Source organism: Carcharodon carcharias, chromosome 21, assembly GCF_017639515.1.
Source record: "Carcharodon carcharias isolate sCarCar2 chromosome 21, sCarCar2.pri, whole genome shotgun sequence".
NCBI lineage: Eukaryota > Metazoa > Chordata > Chondrichthyes > Lamniformes > Lamnidae > Carcharodon > Carcharodon carcharias.
In genome coordinates, this window is record NC_054487.1 from 54,077,884 (window position 1) to 54,097,498 (window position 19,615).

The following is a 19,615-nucleotide window of genomic DNA, read 5'->3' on the forward strand; positions in this document are numbered from 1 at the left end:
TTTCAGTATATATTGGGAATGTACAAAACTTGTGAATTTTTAAACAAATCTTATCTCAACATTTCTTTACAGAAAGCTGAAACATGGGGCTGATGCTGCCTTAGCTCCAAAGGATTGGGTGGAAGAAAATTTGATCTAGAAGTTCTTAGATTTTAGGTAAGTGACAGTTCTGATGGTTTTTTTTTAGAGAATATAATAAAAACTAATAATGGTTTCTTCACATTTGTGATGGAGGACCATTATCTAAAAAATATTGTTAGCATGAATTGGCATGAAATAATTGTTTCCAGGTTTGAATTGTTAGCCTACCCCTCTATTCTCAAAATGAAGAGTTGCTTCTTTTCTTCATAGTTTCTGCTGGATGACAGCCAGTACTTTTATGTTGTCTGAAATGACAACTGAAATTAATGTGACAGTTTTGCAGCAACAATATGGTATTTGTGTAGAGTAACACTTATCAAAAAGTGACATTTGAAATGAGTTATGTCATAACAATTTTCAGCTTTCACATGTCTATCTGAATTTGCTCTCATTTATACTAACCACTTAAGGAAAACTAAAAGGTTGACATTTCAAAAATTAGATTTAAATGTGTCTGAAAATCTATAGTTAAAAGAATTTTAATTTTGTTAAATGTTAATTTAACTTTGAAGATTGTGTTAGTGAACATTGTAGTGGTGAATTTTACTTACAACCTGCCCCCATTTGAATGTGAGCATCTACATTTAGGGGAGGGGGAATGCAAGAAAATAGATTTTTAGTTTGGTGTTTTATGTTAAACATAACTCATTTTTCATTGGGTATTGTCAATAACAAATAGTTAACATTTTCTATGCTTCAATTATAATAGCGATGAGGTTGGGCTAATTTTTTTTTCCACTGGAATACTTATAATTTTCACTTTGGTTTGCACTTACGAAAATTAAATTAAAAACATTTTGGAGTATATGCACTCATATAAATGTATAGGCAAAAAAATAGGTATCCATTTGTAATTAGAAGTAACTTGATTGCTGCTCTTTGCAGATGATCACAATTTGAATTAAGATGAATAATTTTTTTTTGCGTTCAATACTTTCTCAGTCTCTGTTGAAAAAGTTTGGTCTCAACACCATTTTCCTGAAGACATTTTACACTAAGTATATTTAAAACTATATATACATATGAATTGGTTCATAATTTACCATGATTCCAGTGTGATCAGTTTTGCTTGCACTGCCCTTCAAATTAATGAGAAGAGCTCAGTTTTGTGATGGTGGTGCAAGTTTTTTTTTTGAAAACCACCTGGTTGGAGATACCCTGTAGATTTATACAATAAAAGCGTGTAGTACTTTACATTTTATTTTAAAGAAAAATGCTTCCCCGCTTTAATTGTAGGTGTTTCTGTGCCATTCCAATGGAGAACATGGGCAGGTGGTCTGCTTCTGTGCCTCTGTCAGGGGACGTTTTGAGCCAGCAACTAGGGTGTGCCTGAGTTTGCCTTGAGTGTCTTGCCTAATTAAAAGGATTCCCTCTCCCTGCCACAATACAGGACAAATTCATAAAATACGTTCCTCTCTTCTGTTTCTGTGAAGAAGTTAACATTTTAGTCCGACCCCTGACATCGGCAGTTGCAAGTTAATCTTCATGCACTCCAATGTGTGATTGGTATGCTCTCAATTATCTATGTTACAGTGTTTCCTTTTGGTTGAAAGGTATTTCATTCCGGCTTTCTTTCGGCCACATTTTCTAACATGGATGAGACTTTAGATCATGTTGCATATAATTTACAGTGCAGAAACAGGCCCATACCACCAAACGTGTTGATATATTTATTCACTGTTAATGTCATTATATTTTTTCTGCATTGTTGAAATGTGTAATTTTGAGAGATCTCAAATTGTTGCACCATGTAATTGATTTGGGTAATGAATGCATGCATATAGGGAATTTATGTTAAGGCACAGTTTTAAGATACCTGGGATAATATGAAAATGAAACTTAGAACAATAGTGTAGCTTATGTATGTAACAATATTTTGGTAGGAGTATGGCTTTCCAGCAAAGTTCTGCAAGAGAATGGAAAATGAAAATGTTGAATTCAGATTGGAAAGTATTGTGACAGTAGAGTTAAAATTTAAAAATCTAACAAAAGCTGCCATCACACAACTGAGATATGCAGAATGCAGGCAGAATTGCCTATTTGCTGACCAGTGTTTATCAACAGCAATGTTAATTTATTTACTGCCTTTAATGCACTTCACAGGAGTGTTATCAAACAAAATTTGACACCAAGTCACAAAAAGGAGATCCAAGGTTAGGTGAATAAAAGCTTGGTCAAAGAGGCCTATTTTAAGGAGCCTTGAGAAGAAGAGAGAGGTAGAGATGTTTAGGGAGGGGATTGCAGAGATTAGGGCCAAGGTAACTCGAGGGATGATTGCCAATGGTGGAACGAAGGAAATCAGAGATGTGCAAGGGCTGTAGGGCTGGAGGAGATGACAGAGGGAGATTAGTGTGAGGCCATGGAGTGTTTGGAAACAAGGATGAGAATGTTAAAATTGAAGCATTGCTGGGTCAGACACCAGTGTGAGTCAGTGAGCAAAAGGGTGATGGGTGAACACGTTTGGATATGAGAAGGAATTATGGGCAGTAGCAGGATTCTGGCTTGCGTGTGTACTGATGCGGAAATAAAGCATCTCACACGTGCTCTCCCCCGATTTTTTTAATATATTGCAAGCAGGAGTGGAAAGTAGAGGACAAAATCCACCTTGTCTCTCTGCATAATTTGAATTCCTGCAGGCAGCTGGCAGCATGTCAAAACTGGATGTAAATAACAAAAACATCTTTTGCAATCCATTTTCCATTATTTGCACCAAAGCAAATTGGACACCAGGTATATCTGTTGGTCCCTGACATCCATCATTATAATGGCTTTGAATCTTTAGTAGAAGAAAGCATAGATCATACTGCGCCACCATCAAAGGAGCCCACTTATAGCATGTTAATTTCTTTGAGGCTGGCTGATTTACCAGAACCGAGACACATCTCTATGGTGGATATGAAAGTCTTGTTGTTCTGCAGATGAATGTCAAATCACCAAAAGTGAAACGTATAGATCACTGTGTATATAGGAGAGAGGAGTTCATTTTAAATAATTGAAATGCAATTAATGACTGCCTTTCTACAATTTTTCACATGGAAGTCAAATGGATGGCACTTCTTGTATATTGCTATTTTTTTTCATGTTACGCATTTTTGTTATTGCAGTTCTTTAATGAATGAATACAAATTTCTTACAAAAATGTTAATTCAAGTAGTCTACAAGACAACCTTTTTTAGGGAAAAGATACTTTGTGCCCAATTAGAAAACTGGCATTGACAGTATCAGTCCATGAAAGTCCATTTATCCATTGGATTGATGGCCTTCTCCTTCAGTTCTTTGTGTACTTTTGAGGTCTTTGAATACTTATATCTGCTCTGACATTTGGCTGATTTTGCCAAAGATATTAAGGAATATTCTTGCTTAGTGCTCTTAAGATTTTAGTAGTAATTTTGATTTACTATGAACTATAACATTTTTAAAGATTATTTCAAGGATATTTTAAATTAAGTAATGCTTAATCATTCGCAAATCTTTTATTATACACATTAAAATGTCCAGAAATTAATTTTTGGTGATTTAAGAAAAACACATGTATTTTGGAAGATGAAAGGTCTTTCAATAGTAGAAAGATATTAAGATAACTAGTGGGTTTGCCAGTGCTGAGAGTGAATACAAGTTTGAAAGTTTAAGAGTTTTTAAAGCAACCATGTCTTTAATTATTGAAAACAAAGTAAAACCTGTGGCTGTACTTGTGCAGTATCAATCTTTGTAGCTAATAATTGCCCTTATCAAAAAGTAATTAAAAGATGAAATATGTTGTAATTATGAGGTTTATAAGATTATATTTGGGGATGATTGCTTTAAATTTAGTGTAAATGAAGGATAAATGTGACCTGTACTGAAGTAAACCTGACAGTAAGCCTGAGTGGATTGATTGCTAGCGATCAAAGGAGGGTTTAGATTGTTTTACTGTGAAAAACGTGTAAGGTATTTATGCTTGGCGACGATGGACGCATCTCGGTTTACCATGTGTAGACCCCAAGTCTCCCAAAGCCCCAGAAATTTGTCATAGGTATTGGTTTGTAAACAGTTGTAAACAGTAAATTGTCCATATACTTCTAAGTTGAAAGGAAGTTGGGATCAAAGATAGAAAATTAGTGTTTCTATCTGGATGCAAGGTGAATGTGTTCATGTTGCTTGGGGAAGAAGGCTGACGAAGCAATTTTTGAGATCAAGTTGCAGGCTTCCCTACAAATCAGTGAAGTCATAGAGATTCTGTGCGATGCCCCAAAAGTTTGAAAATCCAATTACACCACATCCACTGGTTCCCCCTTATCTATTCTGACAATAACACCCTCAAAAAAACTATTAACAGATTTGTCAAACATGATTTCCCTTTCATAAATCCATGTTGACTCTGCCCAATCCTACTATTATTGTGTAAATCTTCAGTTATCACATCCTTTATAATAGATTCTAGCATTTTCCCTATTACTGATGTCAGGTTAACCGGTCTTTAGTTCCCTGTTTTCTCTCTTCCTCCTTTCTGAAATAGTGGGGTTACATTGCTACTGTCCATTCTGTCAATGTTGCAGTAATTACACTGTCCAGGCCCAATAACAATCTTCATATTGACTACCAATTACATTGTATAGCAATTACGTTGTTGCGACAAGTGCATTGTTAAACAGGTGATGGGCATTGGCTCACCCATACGTGTGGAAGAGACTGGGAGAGTCTGCTACACTGTAGAGCTTTCTTGAGAATAAACCTGCTTGAGGTAAAAGACTAACTTTGGACTCATTCCTGATTGACAAGCATTTATTGTGAGGAACACATTCTGCAGGAACCATTCCATAAGCTATAGAATTTTAGAAGATGACCACCAATGCATCCACTATCTCTGCAGCCACCTCTCTCAACTTTAAGTTCCATTCATTTCTCTAGTGCTACTTTTTTACTAACACTAATTTCTTTCTTTCAATTCTGAGTTCTCGCTATTTCTTTGGTTCTCCATTATTTTTGGGAGGTTTTTGTATCTTCCTTTGTGAAGACAGACACAAAGTATTTGTTTAGTTTCTCTGCCATTCCCTTATTTCCCATTATTCATTCTCCTGTCTCTGCCTGTAGTGGGCCCACATTTGTCTTTGCTAATCCTTTCCTTTTTACAAACCTACAGAAGCTTTTACAGTCCGTTTTTATGTTTCTTGTTAGTCTACTTTCATATCCTATTTTCCCTCTATCAATTTCTTGGATCTCCTTTGCTGAACTCCAAAGTGCTCCCAATTCCTTAGACTTACTACTTTTTGGCAACTTTATAAGTCTCTTCCTTTGATCTAATGCAATCTTTAATTTCTCTTGTTAGCCATGGTTGGAACAACTTTCCTGCTGGGCTTTTGTGGCTCAAGCGAACGTAACTCTGTTGTAAACCATGGATTAATTCTTTAAATATTAGCCATTGCCTGTCTACCATTATATCTTTTTAAATGTGGTTTCCCAATCTACCACAGCACAATTTTCCCCTCAAACCCTTGTAGTTTTCATTGTTTAGGTTTAAGACCCTGGTTTCGGATTGAACTACATCACTGTCAAACTTAATGTAAAATCCCATCATATTATGGTCACTCTTCCCTAGAGGCTCCTTTACAATGGGACTATTAATTGACCCTTTCTCATTGTAGAATACTAGATCTAAAAGAGCAATTCTCTAGTTGGTTCAACATACAGTTATAGAAAACCATCTCATGTACATTCCAGGAATTCTTTCTCCACAGCATTAGTGTTCATTTGATTTATCCAGTTGATATGCAGATTGAAGTCCCCCATGATTAGCATATTACCTTTGTTGCATGCATCTCTAATCTCCTGTTTTATACCATGCCCTGCATCACCACTGTTTGATGACATATAAACAACTCCTACCAATGTTTGCTGCTGCTTGCTGTTTCTTGGCTCCACCCAAACTGATTCTACATCTTGATCTTCCAATCTAAGATCTTCTGCCACGAACGTACTGTATTTATAATTTAATAACAGTGCTACCCCACCTCCTTTTCCTTTTTGCCTATCCTTTCTAAATGTTGAATACCCTTAACATTCCGTTCACAGCCTTGGCCACCTCTGTAATAGATCATACCTGTTTACTTCCATTTGTGTGGTTAATACATCTACCTTGTTGAAAATGCTGTTTTCATTCAGATAGAGTGCCTATAATTCTGTCTTTTTTTAACTTCTAGCCTTATCTGCTGGTGCACTCTTAAGTTTATATGCTGTGCCCCTTCCTGCTAAACTTAGATGATCAATTCCCGTATTGCCACCTTATTGCCTTGCCTTGTCCTCTGTCTTTAATTTATCACATCTCCCCTCACTTGATCCCTCCTCCCTCATCCCCCCAATTATTTAGTTAAAAACCCTCTCTACTGACCTAGTTATATGACTCGCCAGAACACTGGTACTAGCAGGGTTTAGGTGAAGACCATCAATAATCTCCCACTTTCCACTGTATTGGTGCCAGTTGCTCATGAATCAGAATCCATTTCTCCCACACCAATTTTTGAACCACACATTTAACCCCTCTAATCTTATTTGCCCTTCGCCAATTTGGTTGTGGCTCAAGTAATAATCCATAGATTTGAACTTCTGCTTTTCAACTTAGCCCCAAGCTGCTAACATGCTCTATATAGAAACTTCTTCTTAAGTGGCAACAACATAGGTAAGACTACATGGACCATGACAACTGGATCCTCAAACCCCCTTGCCCCCACCACTACAACGTCCTCTCCAGCCCACCAGAGATGTCCCAAACCCTGGCACTGGGCAGGCAACACAGCCTTCTGAACACTCGCTCTTGCCTGCAGAGAACTGTGTCTGTGCCTGTGACTACCATCATTACGTTCCTATTAGCTCTCCTGCTTGAATTGCTTTCTGTACCATGGTGCCATGGTTAGTTCGCTCATCTACTCTGTAGCCCCCATTTTCATCTGTACAGGCAACAAGAACCTTGAACCTGTTGGACATTTGCAAGGGCTGAAGTTAATCAAATTCTACCTTCTCGATCTCCATACGTGCCTCACTTGCAGTCAAACCCTCCTGTCCCTAACCATGGACTAAATTGGATGAACAAATCCTAAGGGGTGTGACCTGGAACAAAGTGTCCAGTAATTTTCCCCCTCCCTGATGTGTCACAGTGTCTGCAGCTCGTCCTCCAGTCAATGACTCTGAGCTGAAGTTCCTCCAGCTGCAAACACTTACTGCACACATGTTTGCTTTGGATCACAAATGTGGCCACAAGCATCCACATTCTGCAGCCCCCACACATCACCTGGCCCTGCCATCTTTATAGTGTTTAATTAATTAAAATTTAATCAGTAAAATAATTAACTGATGTCTCTAGTCCTGCCTGTGCTTGTATTCTTATTGTAATGTCTGAGCTCTGGGGTAGTGTAGCTAGCCCCAAAGGTGCACAGGGAACCCACTCTGCTGGAAGTCCCCAAGTAAAGTTTGCATGGCAATTGCCTGGGACGTACAAACTTCTGATGGACAATTGCCCTGCATTGGGAACCATGCAAAAATGTGATTTATATCGTACACTTTGGATGGTACCGACCGTCTTAGACCAATAGATACACTGAAAAAGTTAGAAGAATTAAAATCACTTCTAGCTTCTGGGTAACTGTTGTACAGACCCACACCAGCACCCTCAAGGACTTCCACCCACCCCTCAACCCTGACCCCCGGCAACCCTCCCCAAACCCCGACTAATCCCACCCCCCGACTGTCCTGTCCCTGACTTTCCAATGCCCCTACCCCCTTGCCTGTGTGCTCTTCTCCCAGGCCATCCAACCCCACACCACCTGCCTACCCCCACTGTATGCCCACCCAAACCTCCCAGCCCTGACCATCCCCTCCCTCCGACTGTCTGCCCCACCCACCCTGACCGTGTTTCCCCAACCTCCCTGGCTGTCCAACCTCTCTCTCGAGTGCCTGACCCAACCCCACGCCCTATCCCAAATTCCACATACCTGACAAACCTACCTTCTCCCCAGCTAGACCTTCAAGCCTTCCTGATTTACGGCAGCTGGCGCCGTAAAAAATCAGGCGTGGCCTTTTAACTCCGATTTTGTAATGCTTGACTAAAGCCTCAAGAGCGCGCTGCCCTGCACAGAAGGTTGGGTGAGGCAGGATCGAAAAGATTCCAAGGTAACAAAGTGGGAGCAGAGTGGCAATCCCATTAAGGTTGCCACTCTGCGGAAGTTCAGGCCCATTATTTCAACAAATATTCCCAAGTTAAAATAAATAGGAAATACTCACCAGTCAATCTTATAAGCTTTACTACTATTTACTACTATTAGTAAACTTTACGAATACTAATAAAACCTTACAATTCCAAAAAAGAAAAATAAATGAGAAAAATACTCACCAACAAACTACTTGTTTTCCTGTAACATCACACTTCGATTTTTCTCAGAACGTGATCGGTCACTCTGGAGCCACAGGTTAGTTAACTCTTTTAGGTGCTGCTGTCGGTCTCCAGGTCCTCCTCTCTCCCGCTCTTTTTATAATGTTGGTTTGTGTATTATCTAAGGTTATCAAGAGCGTGGGTGAACTTTTTAGTGCATGGTGCTGCAGGGAAAATGTGACAGAATTTATTAAGACATCACACCTGGAGTACTACATTCAGTTTTGATCGTATTCTGCCAAGAAGGGATATTTTGCAATGTGGGTGATTCAGAGAATATACATGAGGTTGATTCCTGGAATGAAGAGGTTGTCATTGAGGAAAGGATGAGCAGATTGGGTCTATGCTCATTGGAGTTAAGAATGAGAGGTAATCTTATCGAATCATATATGATGCTGAAGGGACTTCTCCTCATGAGGGAAATTAGAAGCAGGCAGCACAGTTTCAAAATAAGGGATCTCCCTTTGAAGATGGAGATAAGGAAGAATTTCTTCTCAGCGTTGTTAATGTTTGGAATTCATTACGCGGGGTTGGGGGTCATAGAATATATTTAAAGCTGAATTGGACAGATTTTTGATTGACAAGGGAATCAAGGGTTATGGGGAGCAGGCAGGAAAGTGAAGTTAAAGCCACAATCAGATCAACCATGATCTTATGGAATTGCAGAATGGCTTGAGGGGCCAAATTGCCTAGTCCTGCTTCTATTTCTTATGCTCTTATATTTTTCTGCTGTAGCCTTTAGTAACAAAATAACACATAATTAAAAATACTTCTATACCCTCATTAATTTCAACAATGTATTTCAATATTTTTAAGTTTTATATTTACTTTACAACTTCCTTGTGGTATACTGATACTGAATTACTGCTATGAAAAATATCACCATAAAGTGTAGAAAAAATGGAATGGTTCTAATGATATTTAATCAACTTTAACCCCTTAAATTCTGAGCACAAACTGCAGCTCCATTAAATTCAAGACTGAAAACATTAACATGCACTACTTTAAGCCTCTCTCTGCGCAAACAGGAAATTAACTTGCTTCGGATCAGAAATAGGCAATCAACCTTATTCCAGTGGCACTGCTACCAGAGAGACAAACAGAAAGCCCTTCTACAGATGCATAAAGCAGGGCAAGAATAGGTGTAAACAATACATTAAAAACACAAAAAATACCTTGTGGGCACATTTGTGGAGGCAGTTGTGTGATGGAGAAACCTTGAGTAGTTAGGCAGCGAAATTGCTGATTGAGAATTCTGAGGTCTTGCGCTCTGTAGAGGTTATGGGCCGGATTTCCGTCTCCTAATGGAGGTGGGAGGTGGCTCACAAAGCACAGAACATAGTTGTTTTTATGGGAAAAACAATTTTCCTGTGTCTTTGTGATCATTTGCCATTTTATGTGATCTTCTTGTGGGTTGGGAAGGCCATGGGTGCAAAACAAAAGTGCACATCTTCTGAGGTTGGGGTTCCTATCTTGAAGATCACAGGAAAAGTTTATTTACTCTGGCACACTATTTACATGTGCTGGTCCGGGTTTTGGAAATGCAAAAAAATGCGCCTCCATGGAGAGTTCCTGACCACTGGGGGATGCCTTTTGAGGAATCGGAAACATTCTGACAGATAAGTAAAACGTTCTGACACCTTCAGATGTCACTATTAGATTCTACATGTAATGTAGATGTGTTTTAAGCAGTGATTCATCATAGGGCTCCTTCCTGCAAAGGTAAGTTAACCATTACATTAGCCAGCACTGTGTTAGCTTTGACATGCAATACACTACTTTTTCCATTGGAGAAAGTGCTATTATGCATTAAAAATGTAGAGAAAGGTGTTGGTATACCCTCCAGTTTTGTTTGGTTCTATGGTTTAAATGTACAGACACCTGATTTTAAAAATAAATTTTGAGCAGCTGTCCCTCCATTTACTGACAGGCAATTTGCTTTGAAATGGAAATGTAACACCATCTGTTCTTTCAATTTCATGGTCTTGTAGTTGTAATGGTTTGTTTTGATAGCTGTAGTTATTATGAATGTTTGGTTGAGTTCCAAAAGTTGGACAACGTTAAGCTCAACAGGTGGTTTATTGACATAGCTACTCAGGGAAACTATTAACAGTTTAGAGGTAAGAAAATGTAATATAATGCCTGTGATGTGATTTCTTAGTACGTGGTTGTTTGTTTACAGAACTTAATAGCCACTTTTTTTCCCTATTGGAATACAATTTATTTCTTTGCGCTGTCAATAGCAGATTACTGAATGAGAGTTTTATTAGATTGTTACAGATTTAGTTTCTCTTTTGCATCTGCATTTAAAATAATTTCTATTGCTATTGCATGGCTCCTGAGGGGTGGAAGATACATAGTAGATACTGGGTGGGTGGGTGGGTGGGTGGGGGCAGGTGGGTGGCATGGAGGATGCATGGGGTGGAATGGGGATCTGAGGGGGTATTGGAGTATAGAGAGGCCATGAGTGATATGAGGGCAAGGGGTGGCATGGAGGCTATGAGGGGGCATGAGGGATCTAGGGTGGCATGGGGGTGAGGCATGAGGCTTAGCGGCCTTCAAACGATGTTGAGAGCTGGGCTGCTGTCTTTGAGAACTGAGTTGGGTCTTCTAACCAGCCGACCTCTGCACCTGCACTCCATCACAACTTGTAAGCTGCACTCTGAACCTTGCGCGAAAACACAAATATCTCAGGCAAAATTAGTCATGAATCGGGTGTGTGTTTTGAAAGTCAGGAAAGGGCCCGACTTGTGTTTCGCACATCTGACATGAAAATTGATCCCTTTATCTGATTGTATTCAATTTTTAATTTTCATCACCTGCCTTTCTCAATACACAAGTTTCCTTAAAATCATTCTGTTTGATACCCCTTGAATTGATGGATTTTTTTTAATTCAATTCTGTAGTTGATTGGAATGATCCAATACTGAAGAATTGCAGAGTTACTGTGGCCTTGTATGTCACAGTTCTCACCTCGAGGGTTAACTACCATTTGACCCACCTTTCCTGTGAATTTCCAGACTGCTTTAAGACCTAGCTGTCTGCTTACTTACAAATGCTGTTCTGGCCTTCGAATGCTTTTTTTTAATGTGCCTAACATTTCCTTCATCCCACCTCTGCTTAAATAAAAGGACACTGGCAACTGTGAAAAAACCAAATGCAATTTGTTATTTTCTGCTAGATTTGGAAAAGTGTTTATCTCTGTGGACAGCAGCTGTGTGTTACAAGCAAACAATATACACAGTATGTTAAGTGTTGAGGAATTAGTATGGATGTAACCATGTTTTGAACAGCATATGCACTTGGCATTCCATACTCCTCCAAAGCTTGAATTACTATAGTGCATGTGCAGGCTGTTACCCCATAGTGCAGCCTGCAGCCTGTGAAATGTGGTGGTCTTCCAAGTAAAATGAGGACCCTATGTTTAGGATAAGCATAACAGGGGTTGATTATGAATTAACAGCTACTTTTCATTCAGTCAGTGAAAATCTAGCTCACTATCAATACTGTCTCACGTGCACTGATCAGGTAGATGAACAGTGATGGTGAAGACACTTTGCCATGTTATTTAGAGATATTTTAACAAGACAGTTTATTGTGCATAAAGACAAGAGAAGAATAGTCCGAGAATTACCAGTGTGTTGTGTAAAACCATTATTCCAACCCAAACGTGCATAAACATTGTGAAATTGCATGTAAATTGATATTTACATTTGCAAAATGAACTGCTTATGATTGCATTGTGCTCACAGCTAGAAGCAATTTTGTATTCTGACACAGATTATTATTTGTCCCAGTGCTAATGATTTTGCCTGTAGGTTTTCAGTAAAAACACAATCATTTCAAGGCATTTCTTCTTTTTGTGAGGATTGGCCATCAGATTATTTTATACTTTAATTTCCCCAGAGTTATCTGACATATTTATTACTGTACCTTGTGAATTAGCCTTTTTGTTTCAATGTGCATGCTTAGCTTGTTACTGATAACTTGAAACGTTAAACATTTCTATTTTGTTGTGAGACAGGTGATTTCTGTCGTATGTGTCATGTAAAATCAACTTTGAGTCTAATATCCTTTCCTTCCACTGTCAACATCCATAAATAGCTTCTGGGATTTTGCATTGTACATCTATATTTATTGTTCAAGCATTGTATATTCTGGGCAGTGTTTTGCTTCTATCCACTGCTGCTCTAGGAGGCCCTGTTCAGTCATTCACAGCTGCCCTGTCTAACTCTGACTCTCTAGCACAGTAGGACTAATAGAGATTGACGTAGTTGCCAGAGGACCGATTGAAACTTGTGTCTCAAAGTTACTAATGCTCACTGAAGCATTTTATTGAAGATAAAGTAAATAAAATAGGTTTTCATATGAGAATTCACTGAAATAGAAGGGAATTATTTGGCAGGTTGAAACCAGTGGGGAGGGAAACCAATGAAGCAAGCCAGAATGCCATTTAAATGCACTATGTACTTCACTGTCTACAGAAGAGATATCCAGTATGTTCAACTTGTTATCATTGAGAACCATTTCAATTTGCTTTGAAAGCTGTGTGGTACTTGTGTTTCATCTATGCACAAATGTACACCTATTGGAGATAATTTTAACTTCGGACAGTGGTGTAAAACTTCTGCATTAGTGGCCCGTTATGCAATATGCCTGATTTTCTTTTGCATTGGGTTAATGGGAGGGAAAATGAAGTAGATTGGGAAATAGGTGGGAAATGTCACAGTCTCAGAATTGTGTCCATCAGCCATTGTCCCAGACCCCTCAATCACCGTTCTTGGGTACGGTCTGCACAGCTAGCAGGTTAGACCCACTGGACATGGCAGCACAGTGAGCTGGAGAGCATGGTCTGTGGTGCCCTCAACATGGACTTCTGAAGTCTCATGATGTCAGGTCAAAAATGGGCAAAGGAATCTCCTGCTAATTATCACCTACCACCCTCCCTCAGCTGATCAATCAGTACTCCATGTTGAACACCACTTTAGAAGAAGCACTGGGAGGAGCAAGGTATAGAACGTACTTTGGGTGGGGGCTTCAGTATTCATCACCAAGAGTAGTTCTATAGTAACATTACTGACTAAACTACCATGCTGGGCTTTGCGGAAGCTGGTGACAGAACCAAGGTGAGGGGAAACTCGATTTGACATCAACCTCACCTATCTAACTGTCGCAGCTGCATCTGTCCATAACAGTGCTGGTAGGAGTTGCCTTGTGGTGACAAAGTCACAGCTGTGCCTTGAGGACACGTTCCATCATGGTGTGTGACACTATCACTAAATGGGATAGATTCAGAACAGATCCAGAAACTCAAAACTGGCATCAATGAGGCGCTGTGGGTCATTATCATCACCAGAATTGTATTCAGCCGTAATCTGTAACCTGGCACATCTCTCTCACTCTAACTTTATCATCAAGCCAAGTGACCAAATCTGGTTCTATGAGGAGTGTAGCAGAGCCTGACAGGAGCAGCGTACCTGAAAATAAGGTGCCAAATTGATGAAGCTACAACAGAGGACAACATGCATGCTAAGTAATCCAAAAACCAATGGATTAGATCAAAGCTCTGCAGTCCTGCCACATCCAGCATGAATGAATTGAACAATGAATGGGAGGAGGTTCCATGGCCAACCCTATGCTCAGTGGTGGCAGAGCCCAGCACATGAGTGGGGAAGATGAAGCTGAAACACTCGCAGTCATCCTCAGCCACATGTGCTGAGTGGATGATCCATCTGGTCGTCTCCTCAGGTTCTTGCCATCAGAGATGCTAATCTTTGGTCAATTTGATTCACTTGACATGATATCACAAAACATCTTAGCGTACGAGGTATAGCAAAGACTATGGGCCCCAACAACATTCCAGGTGAGGCGCTGAAGAGTTGTCCTCTAGAATGAACTGCACCTCTAGCTAAGCTGCTCCTGTATAATTGCAACATTGGCAGTATGTGACAATGTGGAAAATTGCCCAGTATGTCCTGTCCACATGATGTAGGATAAACCCAACCCAGCAATTATCCCATTAGCCTACTCTCAATCATCTGCAAGGTGTCATCGATAGTACCATCAACCAGCACTTACACAGCACTTAATCGAGCAGCGTTTAAACCAATGTTCAGTTTGGGTATTCTGTTCCATTCACAATTCCTCAGAAAACGAAACAGCTGGGCTGGTAGGTGGCAAGTAACGTTTGAGCCACACAAATGCAAGACAATGACCAACTCCATCAAGAGAGAATCTAATCACCTTCCCATGATGTTCAGTGACATTACCATAAACACCAAGGAACACCATTGATCAGAAACTTAACTGGATCAGTCACATAAATACTGTGGCTACAAGAACAGATCAGAGGCTGGGTATTCTGTGGCGAGTGACTCTCCAAAAACTTTCCATCACCTACGAGGCACAAGTCAGGATGTGATAGATGGATGAGTGCAGCCCCAATAATAGTCAAGAAGCTCAACACTATCTAGGACAAAGTAGCCCTCTGAATTGTCACCCCATCCACCACCTTAAGCATTCGCCCCCTCCACCATTGGCAGATTGTGCAGTGTGTGCCATGTATGAGGTACCCTACAGCTACTTGTCAATTTTTCTTTGACAGCACCTCCTGAATCCATGGCCTCTACACACCTGTCCATTATAGGGAACACCACCAACTCCCAAGTTCCCCTCCAAGTCACACATCATCCCAATTTGGACATTAGAATGCTATTCCTTCATTATTGCTGGATCAAAATCCTGGGACTCCCTCCCTAATAGCACTGAGAGAGTAACTTCATCATACGGGCTGCAGCAGTACAAGAAGGCGGTTCGCCACCACTGCTTCGAGGGCAGTTAGGAATGGGCAATAGCTACTTGCCTTGCCAGTGATGCCCATGTCCTGTGAATGTATAAATAGAAAAACAAATTCATAAGTCAGTTTTGCATTCATTATAATTTGTAGAAAATATTCTGGCACAGAGGTAGGCTAAAAGCACAGGATCCTACCAATGCAAAGCAGAATTAACAAAGTCAACAGGATTTTGAATTACATAGCCAAAATAGTAAAATACAAGTCAGATGAAATTTTATGATGGAACTGTATGGTACTTAAACAACACCATTTGTGGTTATCAAGAGATATTCAACCACTGAAAGTCATTTAGACAAAAGCCATGGGGCTGATCTAATCTCAGGAATCTGAATAATGAGCAAACACTAGAGAGACTTGGGCTTTTTAGCCTGGAAAGGCAGCATTTGTGACATGATTTTATAGAGACATATAACCTGGTATCTGAAATGGAAAAAGTTAAGCCTTCATGCCTCTGTTCAAAATAAGGTAGTGAATGAGGACAGTATGATGTAGGATCAAACCAGGAAAAGTTTTGCACTGAGATCAGGCGGTGGTTCTTTGCAGAGAGAGTGATCAACACTTGAAAGCACTTCTGGGCAGAATGCTGGAGGCGAAATTCTGGCAATCATTCACTCCTCCATAGCACCTAATTGTTTTGTATAATGTTCTAGATAGACAAAGTAAGATGGATTTCATCAGCAAGTATCTTGTGTTAATCCATGGCTGGTGATCTGTGAAGCACTGTTGTGCTTATGTTTCGATTTCATAATTTCAGTGAAGCAGGGAGATTCACTGGTTCCTGTAGCGAGGCATAAAGAAAGCAAAGACCTGATGAGAAACATCTTATCATCGGAAATAAATTAATAGCTGGAGAATGCCTATTTCGTGCCAGAAAGGCAGAAGAACAGGTCTGAGAATCTGGGATCAAGAATGGTTTGAAAAGCAAGAAAATGCTAAAATAAATCAATTTGAAATGAAGCCTACCCTTTAACTCGAAATTTTTCTGTAGAAAATATAATTGCTTTACGACCACTTGCAATTTAATTAACCACAGCCTATGCTGTTTGAAGTTGGTTCCCTTTATATTAATGGATCATAAAGGAAAATTAAGGACATTTGGAAGAACTTATGGAAAATAAAGCAGGGGAAATTTGACCTTTGTCCAAAACGAGCATGAAGCCATGCTAGCTCTACAAGCTGTTGGTGCCAATCTGGTGGCTCATTGCAGCATGCCAGTTGAGGAGGGCAGGAAATTGGTTGGTTCTCATCCTGAGTCAGCGGCAGGTCAGATCTTGGGTGGTCTCCAATGGGTAGCAGCAATTCAGTGTTATTTTCTAGGCCTAGAAGGCAGCTGTTAAATTTAAATTGGGTTTCTAATGGCATTGAGTGATTGAAAGTTGCTTTTATTCATTCATAGGATGTGGACATTGCTGGAAAAGCCAGCATGTATTGCTCCATCCTAATTGCCCTTGAGAAAGTGGTGGTGCCCTGTCATCTTGAATACAACTGAGAGGCTTACTAGGACATTTCAGAGGACAGTTATGAGTTAGTCACATTGCTGTGGGTCTGGAGTCACTTATATGCCAAACAGTAAAGAGGGCAGGTTTCCTTCTCCAAAGGACATTAGTGAACCAGATGGGTTTTTGCAATAATCTAGTAATTTTATGGTCACCATTACTGATACTAGTATTTTTATTCCAGATTTTACTTAATTGAATTCGAATTCCCCCAGCATTTTTTTTTATTCATTCATGGGATGTGGGCATCGCTGCCTAGGCCAGCATTTATTGCCCATCCATAATTTCCCTTGAGAAGGTGGTGGCGAGCTGCCGTTTTGAACTGCTGCAATCCATGTGGTGCAGGTACACCCACAGTGCTATTAGGGAGGGAGTTCCTGGATTTTTTCCCTGTGACAGTGAGGGGATGGTGATATATTTCCAAGTCAGAATGATGAGTGGCTTGGAGGGGAACTTTGCATGTTTCTGCTGCCCTTGTCCTTCTAGTGGTAATGGTCGTGGGTTTGGAAGGTGCTGTCTAAGGAGGCTTGGTGAGTTCCTGCAGTGCATTTTGTGCTGCTACCCCTTCGCATCAGAGGTGGAGGGAGTGAATGTTTATGGATGGGGTGCCAATCAAGTCAGCTGCTTTGTCCTGAATGGTGTCAATCTTCTTGACTGTTGTTGGAGCTGCGTTCATCCAGGCAAATGGATAGCATTCCGTCACACTCCTGACTTGTGTCTTGTAGATGGTGGGTAGGCTTTGGGGAATCAGGAGGTGAGTTACTTGCTGCAGGATTTCTAGCCTCTGACTTGCTCTTGTTACCACAGTATTTATATGGCTAGTCCAGTTCAGTTTCTGGTCAATGGTAACCCCCAAGATGTTGATCATGGGAGAGTGAATGATGGTAATGCCATTGAATGTTAAGGGGTGATGGTTAGATTCTCTCCTGTTGGAGATGGTCATTGCCTGGCACTTGAGTAGCGTGAATGTTACTTGCCACTTGTCAGCCCAAGCTTAGTTATTGTCTAGGTCTTAATTGCATTTGGACATGGACTGCTTCAGTTTCTCAGTAGTTGTGAATGGCGCTGAATATTGTGCAATCATCAGCAAACATCCCCATTTCTGATTTTATGATGGAAGGAAGGAAACTGATGAAGCAGCTGCCATGGTCATTTGTCCAGGCCTCTGGATTAATAGTCCAGTAACAATAATCTCTCTAGTAATGTACCCTGTTATAATGTCTACTCAGTCTCTCCAAAACAGGACACAACCACAAAACATGCAGCCTGCCAGTGTGAAATGGAATAAAATGGCAGAAGGCACATACACTGTAGGTTAGGGACGTTTTTACCAAGTTTTGTTTTTAACTCTCCCCCAACCCTGTGGGGTTGAGGGTTAATATTGATCCCACTGGGAGGGGTGGTGGTGGTTCTTACTGACACCAGAGTTTTACACAGACTTATAAAAGCAGGAAAAGAAGTGCTATGGTGGAACAGGGTCTAGATAGCTAAATCACTGATGGACTAAAAGAAAAGGGAGATGTACAGGAAGCCAGCACCAAAGAACTGAAGAGGATTTGCAAAGGTTCAGGAGGGCTGGGTGTAGAGTTTTTGAGTGGCAATCCCTGAAGGGATTAGTACTTGAGGACATGGATTTTAACTTAAATGGTTTAAAGGACAGGAGGCCCGTTTCGGTGGTTATGGTTGGGAATAATGATCTAATTGTGGATCAGGATAGGGTTGAATGGGCTGAATTTTTCATGGGTGTCACGACCAAATATGAGTCCCTTGCCCACTGGGGCAACTTTATGAGGAAGCCTCTGCATTTGCTATCCAATTAAGAATGACAAGTGGACCAGGGAAGTGGGAAACCAATAGGAGGGCCCGTAGCAATGTCCAGGAGGCAGCCCTGCCAAGAGACCTGAGAAGAGGGAAACCTAGGGGATGCTTCAAAATGGAAGTGTTCACAAAGGCATGTCTCTCCAGTGGCGGAAAAGATGACAGCATGTTGCGTGGGCCTCAGTTTGTAGTGTTGACCCCTCCAGAAGAATGCTTTCCTTCACTTCTGGACTCACTATGAGCATTGCAGCCAATTAATTTAGTGACCGACAGCCCATAAACCACCCAGTGAGAGTTTGTCTCTACAGCATTGCTGAACTCCTGACATAATGTGAGGGGTTGGGGGTTGGGAGGCGGGGGGGGGGGGGCATGGAGGGACTCATGCAATGCCAGGAAAGTTGCAGTGCTGGGGAAAAATTACCCTTAATTGGCTTTACTGCCTGTATGCCTACGTGGAACTGATTTCCATTGCAGCCCAGCCCTAGGAAAATTGCCTAGAAGGGGAATAGCGTCGGGGAACCAGAGTTTACCGGTAGCTTCCCAGCCCCTTCCCAACTTCCAAACCCATCTCCATGAGCTAGGAAACTTCAACCCAATGAGTCTGAAGAATTTGGATATTCTGAAGGATGGAAGTTCCAGACTACCAAAGAGGTGATGAAAGTGTGGATAAGAGTTTTTGTGCTGGCAACGGTTAGGTAAGGATGGAGTTCGGTACAAATTGTGGAAGGAGATGGACTCAGAGTGGAATGGCTTGGAGTTTGATTTGAAAAGGACATATGGGTTGGACATGATCTTGTTCAGCCTGAGTGAGAAATTAAGGAAAGCAAGGAAGTGGCATTTTGGCAGGGGTAAGAAATTATGGCTTCAGTCTTCATAATATTCAATTGGATAAAGTTATGGCTCATC

The 19,615-nt window shown here is 40.6% G+C and overlaps 1 protein-coding gene across 1 annotated transcript in view; it reads left to right on the forward strand.

Moving 5' to 3' along the window:
* foxp2 (forkhead box P2) overlaps positions 1-19,615 on the forward strand; it is a 920,115-nt gene that overhangs the window by 155,230 nt on the left and 745,270 nt on the right. Inside the window, exon 2 of the mRNA XM_041215859.1 lies at positions 73-156. The gene's annotated coding sequence lies outside the window, so the exon portion shown is untranslated. The remainder of the gene's footprint in view (positions 1-72; positions 157-19,615) is intronic.